The sequence below is a fragment of the Alligator sinensis genome, unplaced genomic scaffold (assembly GCF_000455745.1).
Source record: "Alligator sinensis unplaced genomic scaffold, ASM45574v1 scaffold327_1, whole genome shotgun sequence".
NCBI lineage: Eukaryota > Metazoa > Chordata > Crocodylia > Alligatoridae > Alligator > Alligator sinensis.
Genome location: NW_005842379.1, coordinates 198,408 through 207,167, shown reverse-complemented (window position 1 = coordinate 207,167; position 8,760 = coordinate 198,408). Strand labels below are relative to the sequence as shown.

The 8,760-nt window shown below is 45.0% G+C and overlaps 1 pseudogene; it reads left to right on the top strand.

Annotated features, from left to right (window-relative positions):
• Positions 1–4,576: 4,576 nt before the first annotated feature.
• Positions 4,577–4,774, top strand: LOC112551201 (annotated as a pseudogene).
• Positions 4,775–8,760: the final 3,986 nt, after the last annotated feature.

The following is an 8,760-nucleotide window of genomic DNA, read 5'->3' as shown; positions in this document are numbered from 1 at the left end:
AGTCCCTAACAATCTATGAATCTATAAATATATATATATTATATATATATATACACACTATACACACTATACAGGGTCTTCAAAAAGTCCTTGTGCGCTTTTAAACTTTAATAACTTAGGTTGCGCACAAGGACTTTATGAAGATCCTGTATGTATGTGTTATATATATAGTGCTGTTCCATTTTAATCATGGATTTGGGGTTTTCAAATGAGGGAATATGTGATTTTTATCAGAGAATTTGCAATTTTTAAACAGAGAAAACCAGAATCTGTGTTGATCTGTTACCCTTCCTAGTGGCCTCGGAAATCTTTATTAGTAACTTCCACTCCCAACTAACATGGTCTTTGGTATTATCCTTTCAAATATTTCTGGTCCTCTTGTTTATATTACCTTTGTATCCCTTTCTTCTGTACATATTCTTAAAAGAAAAGAGGGATTTTAATTAAGAATTCCTGCTTTAAAGAACATCCCCTGATGTCCCTTCCTCCCTCAAGCCCTGTCTTAAAAGAAGCTCAGCCTAGTGCCTTTGATCTGTATTTGTACAGTGCCTAGTTCAATAAATCTTTGTCTATGGCTTGTGATCCTAAATGCTGTGATAACACCAACAAATGATAATGTATGTACTTTATTTACAAAGCCAATAATTCTATTAGGTACATTGCTTTGTGGCAGTATGCTACAGCTAGGGTCGGACACAGGCATGGGTGAATCAGGTAGCTGCCCGGGTCCAGACAGAAAGGGGGCCTGAAAATGGTAATTTTTTGTCTGATTATCATTATTATTATCATTATCTCTGGTGAAGGGGGGCCTGATACTAAAAGTTCAGCCAGGGCCACCAGAAGTCTAGGTACAGTGCTGGCTACAGGAAAAGAAAAATTGTTTACCTCCTTTCTTCCAACAGCTACATCCTGTACTAGAGATGCTACAGTATTCACTCAAATCTAAGATGACCCTGAGTTTAAGATGACCCCCCCCAATAATTAGGTTCTATATATGGAAAAAAATATAACATTGTTATAATTTTTGAGGTATAGAATCTAATTATTGGAAGGTTGTCTTGAATTCATCCCCTGCTCCCCAACTACAACAGCAGGGAAGCAGTGGCTGGGGTGAGGGTGAGGGTGTGGGTAGCCAGGGGGTTTCAGGCAGCCCCCTTGATCTCTGCATCCCCACTTCTTCCCCCTGCAACCTTCTTATCCCCTCTTCCACCAGCACCCCCTCCCACTCCAGCTCCCCACAGCTTCTGCCCTTCCCCCAACTCTTCCAATTAGAGGAAAAACCCTCATTTTAGAATCCAGTACATACTGTATTTCATCTGTTAATGACTATGATATACAACTCTTTCACATGTTTGTAATGAAAAAAATTGCTATTCAGCTGAAGCTTCAATGATGAGTTGATTCTAGGGGTCATAAAAGTTTGGACTGACTGGTGTGGGGGTTGGCAGAAAGATCAAATGCAGGCAGAAGCACCTGAAAGTTCACACCTCCCTTTAGGACATCTAAACAAGGCAGGCATCAGTTCTGGTAAATGCACTGAATACAAATCCGTCTATATACTTTCTCAGAAAAACCAGAAGACTTGCTCAAGCAAGCACCATCAGCCTCTGAAGAATCGTCTCTGTAATTTGAGGGAGGGAGGTGGGGAGGGACAAAGAAAAAGACTGGGAGCTTCTAGCCTTCATGGCTACGGAAGTAAAAGCCTTCTAAATGGGAAATAGGCAGGGAAGGTTCTTTGAGTAGATGTGATATCTTTTATTAAACCAACTGAGTAGTTGGCAAAAAGTTCTTAGCAAGCTTCCAGGTGCATTCACTCTTCTTCAGGCATAGGGAGTCTCTGCTGTTTTGAGACCCCCAAGGAAAGAGAGAAGCTAAAAGGAAACAAACACAAGAGCAGTGCTGTTTTATAAGATCTGCAGACAGATGGTTTGGGAATTTGCTGCTTCCTCTCAACTTTGCTGACAAACACCATGGGACAGGGCAGCTATGTGAGAAGCTATTCAATGGGCTCCTTGTGGACAGATTCAGGTCAACACGTCATTTTCCCTCTTTCATCTCCTACACCAGTTTAGTACAGTAGGCCTTTTACCATGGCAGTCTGGCCCTTTAAGTGGGGCAGCCAGCTCTTTGGTAGGAGCTCAGTTGTGGGTGATTAGCTAACCATCTAAAGCCCAAGGCAGGAGAGATTAGAGAGCTCCAGATGGGGAAGGAGCATTTTATGGCTAGTGTGGTAAAAATATGTTATAATCTAGTCATTATGATTTTGCAATAACGTTTGTGTAGCAGCTGTGTGGTAAAAATGTCTCATCTCCCTACATAAAGGCTTCACAGCTGAGAACTGTTTAGTTTCACTACATAATTGCTTCTGCATATTATCACACTTGCTTCTGCTAAGGTATGTAGGCCAATGATAGATTTACGAGTAGCACTAGACTTCTGCAGACATAGCCAGGAACAGATGCAACAAATAACTCCTTACGAGAGATAAGAGAAGAGGGACAGGGAAAGATGCTGATGTGAAGAACTCAGACCTTGACCGAAGAATGACCGAAATGGACTTAAGGACGGCCCCAGGGAGGAGATTTAAGATATAAATGAGACATGTATGTAAACCATCATAGAACATGTACCTGCTAGACATATGTTGTAAAACATAATACTTGGGCTGCCAATAATTACGCGACACCTTAGAATCTTTTGTTTATGTTAGCTATAAAAAGAAACCCCAGACTCTGTTTGGGGTCGACACGGATTTGAGCATTAAGCTCCCTTGTCGAAATTGTTTGCAAACAATAAATCTGAAATTGGACCCAGCCTGTGTGTGTGACTCTCTCCTAGAGGTGGATTGGACAAGCCTCCAGGGGCACGAAACTAGCCGTTTGTACAACACTAGGAAGTAGCTTGAAACCCAGAAAGGGCCAGAGCTGAAGGGCCCTCTTTGCCATCTGGAGAGAGGCTGAAGATTTTACTTTGCTTGTTTACTTTGTTTGTTTGGGACAAGGGTTATTGTTTGTGTTAAGAAGTCTGGCTGAGAGGCTCCTAAGGGAGCAAAGCCAACCAGCAAGACTACAAGCATCCAAACCCACTTATAGACTATTGTTTGGACTGGCTGAGGGGCTCTTAAGGAGCCAAAGCCCACGTGTGTGGCAGCAGGCACCCAACCCACTTACTGGTAGTGGAAAACGTGGTCAGGCCTCAGACATGGGCCATCAGAATGTACCCCAAGATGCTGCTGCAATAGATGGAGGGACCACAGCAGCAATGGGCATTTCAGGAACCATAGCAGGTATTCCAGCAGTTCCCAGTTCAGCAGCACCAGTCTGAGCAAAAGTGACAAGAGGAGCAGCAGCACTTCATGCTTAAATTGCTGGAACAAGTGAAGCCCAGCATGCAAGTGGGTGAAGTTTTCCTAACTCAGGCAGAAGCGAGTGAAACTCTTACCAAAATGGGGCCTGATGATGACCCTGAAGCATTTTTAGAGACATTTGAACAGGTGGTTGGGATATATCAGTAGCCCTAGGAGCAATGAGCTACCAAACTGGCATCCTACCTGACAGGGGTAGCTCAAGCAACCTACTGGGTCCTTTGGGCTGAGGCCACTCACAGTTTTGACACCCTCAAGCCTACCATTTTAAATTGAGTGGGGCTCATGAAGGAAGAATGTAGATGCCAGTTCCTGGCAAAGCCTGTGACCTAGACTCTTGACCTTAAGCAGTTGCACAGCACCTTAGACATATGTACCTGGAATCCAACTTGCCCATGAAATTCATGGAATTTGGGACAGTCAAAAGGTTCAGACAAATCTTGCCAGTAGGAGCCTGTGAGTGGGTCCATACACAGTGGGTTATGGACCTTAAGCAAGCAGTTTGCCTTATTGAGGACTTTTTAGAGGTGGGATTAGAGTGTGGGAAGTTTCCAGCTGGGCCCACCAAAGCTTAAATATAGGGTGACCATCTGTCCCAATTGGCAATACAAGATATCCAGGATATTGACCACATCTCATAGAAGAAGGATTTTGGCCACCATGGTTCCTCTGCTTTACCTGTGGTATCTTAGGGTGTTAGGTCTGCATTGTATCAGTTTTGATGGTAGTTTTATGTAGAGTTTAGATTATGGATTGTATAGGATAGGGGTGATCCTGCCTCAGGCAGGTGGTTGGACTAGATGACCTCTGGAGGTCCCTTCCAGCCCTACTTCTCTATGACACTGCTCTACCTCCCCCTCTCCCTCCCCTCCTCCTCCTTGCTCCCTCCCTCTCTTCCAAGTCAGCAACCCACTACAGGGAGAGACAGAGATGAAGTGGCATGCTGCGATAGGCAGCTTTCCTGGGGCACTGCACCACTTCCCTTTCTTGATGGACTGTACCCCACACCCGGGATGCTCATTTTAATCTGTGCCCCATACCTGGAACCAGCTTCCAAAATCCAGGACTCTTCCAGGAAAAATGGGACAGATGGTCTCCCTACCTAAATATAAAATGAGGAAAATCAGGTGCGGCTCATAAGCTATTGGGTGGTGGTTGTACACTTGGCCCAGGACTCCTATCTCACTCCCTGAAACAATAAGGATGGGCTCAATACTTACCTGGCGGGGGAAACATCATGACCACTAAGGCAGTTTTCCTAGTTGCTGAGGATAACCACTTTTTTTGGCAAGGGGTAGTACATGGGCAGAGGTAATGTATAGTTAACCTCCCACTTTCTCTTTCAGTAGGAAAATCTTGGCTTTCTGCCTACTTTATGGAAATGGGAGACTCCTCCCTAGCTTGCTCCTGTGGCCATACAGCTGAGGGCAAGTGAAATTCAGGGGCATCCAAACCCCAAGCCTCCAGGCTTGGGCCTGCATGTGGGATGCCTGCCAAAGGATTTGGAAGCATCTGAAGCCCCATGCAGGGGTGGAGGATGTTTGCTGGTAGTATGTATGTGGTAGGGCCAATTATGGTTCTTGAATGACTCATGGATTTGGAATTGATTTGGCTGATTTGACTTGGAACATGAAAACATTTCCTTTAAAAAAAACCCTAAACCCCCCAAAATCAATAAGGATGAGCTCAGCAACCTCAGGTCACAGAGTTGGGGCCAAAAAAGGATCACAACTAGGAGGGTGCACTAGGGGAAGCCCTTAGTCTGTTTCCATTTAGGGGGTTGAGAAAACCCAGGAAAGGGTACTTTCCAGGTTCTTCTGGCCTGGAATTTACCAAGACATTAAGGATTACTGTGCTTTATGGCCTGAAGGCCAGCTGGTGGTCTCATGCCCATGGGACTGGGCACCATTGATTCCATTGCCCTTGGTGGGTACCCTGTTTGGACAGGTTGGGATAAAGATTGCAGGACTCTTGAAACCCAGCACCACCAGGTACTGCTTTATCCTCATCCTTATGGATTATACTATCCAGTACCCAAAGGCAGTGGCGATTCATAATGCCTTGGCCCAAACAATGACCATGGAATTGCTAAAGATGGTCTGGTGGAGGGGTCCAACCAGACTCTAAAGGGAATGTTAAAGAAATGTGGAGGAGCCCTGGAAAAGGGACATGCATCTATCTTATTTACTGTTCTCAATCTGGGAGATACCCCAATCATCTACTGGGTTCTCTCCCTTTGAACTCCTATACAGGAGGCAGCATCAAGGAAAGAGCAAGGCATGAAGGCCGAGAATGTCATCCATGTGCTGTAGGAGTGACTGGACTTAGTGGGGGGTCTTTACCAGGGAAAACCTCAGAACTGCACAGCACGTGCAGGAACAATGTTATAACAAGAATGTGCAGCGCCAAGTCTATCACCCAGAGACTGTGTCCTGCTGTTATTCCTCTTGTCAGAAAGCAATCTACTCACTAAATGGCAGGGGCCATGTGAGTTCATAATGTGAGTGGTGGATCTGGACTATAAATTGCAGCTTGTGGGAAGATGACATAGGTCACAGATATACCACACCAACCTCTTGAAACCCCAGTGGTTACAGAAGACCTGGGAAATCCCAGTCAGCTCTCATCTCATCAAATGAGGTCATTTGGGGAATTAATTTATTCCTATTCCAACAGAAGGAAGCCTGGTACTGTGAAAACAAGGACCAACTGAAAGGTTTTCTGGAGAGGTTTACAACTAAGTGTCACAACCCAAAGGGTGTGATTTCTGTTTTTGTGTGCTTCGGCACTGCTAAATTGTTCCTGCTAAATTATAGCTTCTTTGCACAGTGGAGTTTTCTGCTGCAAAAGAGAACCCCGGTGCAAGGGAGAATTTCCCGCCAATTGGAAGCTTTCTTTGCAGGGTGCATTTCTTTGTTGCAGCACAGAAATGCTCGTTGCAAAGAGTTCCCGCCATTTGTATGCTAATTCGAGCCCCATTATTGGCCAGTTCTAAATTATTCACACGTGGCGGCTAGTGATTGGCTTGCTAGCCGTATAAAAGGCTTGAGTGGTTTCCACCCAAGTTGGAGGACTCCACGAACACCAGGAGGAGGAGACTTCACGCTGTGTGAAGATCTCTAAGCGCTGCGGATCCTTACGGACCCAACGCATTTCAAGCAGGCAACAGAGGTCTGATCAGCCTCTAGCTTCTCCCCGTCGTCGATCACAGTCCAGACGTATCCCTTCCCGCGCGCAAAAGAACCGGACCCACGGAGCCTAGCAAACTTCGTGTGAGTTTATTCAGAGCTCTTTCGGACGAGTATTTTCTTCGGTTGAGACGACAGGCTCGCGTGTTCAGAGCCTTCAGCCGGATTGGGCTAGAGTTCACGAGTTTAGAACTCTTGTCCGCCTCTCTTCTTTCCTGTCTGTAACTGCAACTCAAGCAAGTTTTCCAGCCTACACCACTGCCATCTTGGTGTAAGTAAGCAATCTTTAAAACTACCGCTAAGCGTTTGTGCCTAATTCCAGCTCGTCGCCCTCCCTCTCCGATCCAGCGTGCCCGGGCTGCTGGCCACAGCCCGCGTGCAGCACGGAAAAGGGCTCGGGTCACTCCCGGCCCGCACACTAAGCAAGGGAGAACCTCTGTAATCAGTCATCAAATCACTCTAAAACCAGGTTGTCGTTCAAAAGGGGTTCTCCCAGATACCCAAGTGACTATGGGGAAATGATAAAAAGGGAAGTAAACAATACATTAGTTAAGGAAGTGACCGAAGAACTGACGACCAAATGATGCAGCCCAGTCATGTTAATTCCCAAGCCAGATCAAGCAATAGAGTTCTGCATTGATTTCTGCAAACTAAATGAGGTATCAAAGTTTGATGCATATCTAATGCTTTGAGTCAATGAATTGATACAATGACTGGGGAAGGCCAAGTACACACACAGTCTGACAAAGGGGTACTGGCAAATCCCCCGTGCTCCACTTGGAACAACCAGAAAGCTGAGAGAAAAGAAGATAAGAGTTCCCTCCCTCCCAGGCTTTCTGGTCAAGCTCAGGGAAGTGCGAACTCTTGTGTTAGGTTTTATGGTACATTGAGAGGATACATTGATCAGACATCTAGAGCCAGATTCCATTTAATTAATTCCCACATAAGTGGGCTTTGGCACCTCTGTGTGCTTCCATTTCACCCTGCTCAAGTCCCTGAAAAACAGTTAATGCAGCAGTGCTGCAAAAGTAGATGCATTAATGGATTTTTTTCAGGACTTGAACTGGGTAGAATAGAATTTGCACTTAGGCACTTGAGTCTACTTATGTTCCTGACAGTGGGACTAGAATTTGGCCCCTTGTGGGGACCCTGAGCAATGTGCAAACACTGTAGTGTTGTGTCTGGCATAGTTCCCAAGTTACATGAAAGTTAGAATAACCAATATGAGCCTTACATCCTCCTTTCTTTATTCTGAAACATCTGCCACTTCATAACAGGAAACTATGAAAGGTGTTATTCCTGTTACTACATAACAAATGTTGTTATATTTTTGCTTAAAGTCAAGCTGAGCTTAAACTTTACGACAGTCATTCTTAAACTTTTTTGTACAAGGACCCATTTGTAAACATTGATGGCCAGTCCGAACCCAGTGCCCCTCACTCCCAACTCCCAGGCCCCCAATGTGTGGGGTGAGGAGGAGGGGGTGTGGGGCAGCGGGTCCCCAAGCAGCCCTTCGCAGACTGGAACTCTGCTAGCCTGCAAGGGAAAAGCCATGGTTTCCCATGTTTTTCTCCTTTAAAGACGAATCCATTTTAAAAGTTTATTTTATTGATTTTTAAAGTTTGCTCACAACCCTTTCATATATTCTTGCAAACCACTTTTGGGTCACGAGCAACAAGTTGAGAAATGCTGCTTTATGACAAAGCATTGAACAATTCTCAAGTGCTCTAGTAAGGAATGGCAACCTGAAAAGTGTTTGGATTGACAGAGGGGAGAAAAATCAAGGGGACTCTATATTTTTTTGTGCTAACTTGTGTGTGCCAAATCAGGTTGGGCAGCTGTTGTTCTCTCTTGTGGTTATGCTGATTTATGGCCTACATTTCTAAAAGCCTGCTCTATTTCTGATAAGCAGCTTCCTTTTAAAACAGTGATCCTCAATAAAGGTGCCAGAGCACCTTTGGGTGCTGCAAGATCTTATGAAGGGTGCTGCAAGTTATGAGGACATAAGTGCAGGCTCAGGCCTGTCCCTGCCTGGCCAATGCCCTACCCCTCTGTAAGGAGGGAATACATACACTGTAATACATAAATTTATTTTTAAAATACAGAAGTTATGGCCAGGTGCTCAAATCAAATAAGGGTTGCCTTGAGTCTGAAAAGGTAGAGAAACACTGGTTTAAAAGGTTGCAAGGGGTTCTCCATGTATGGCTT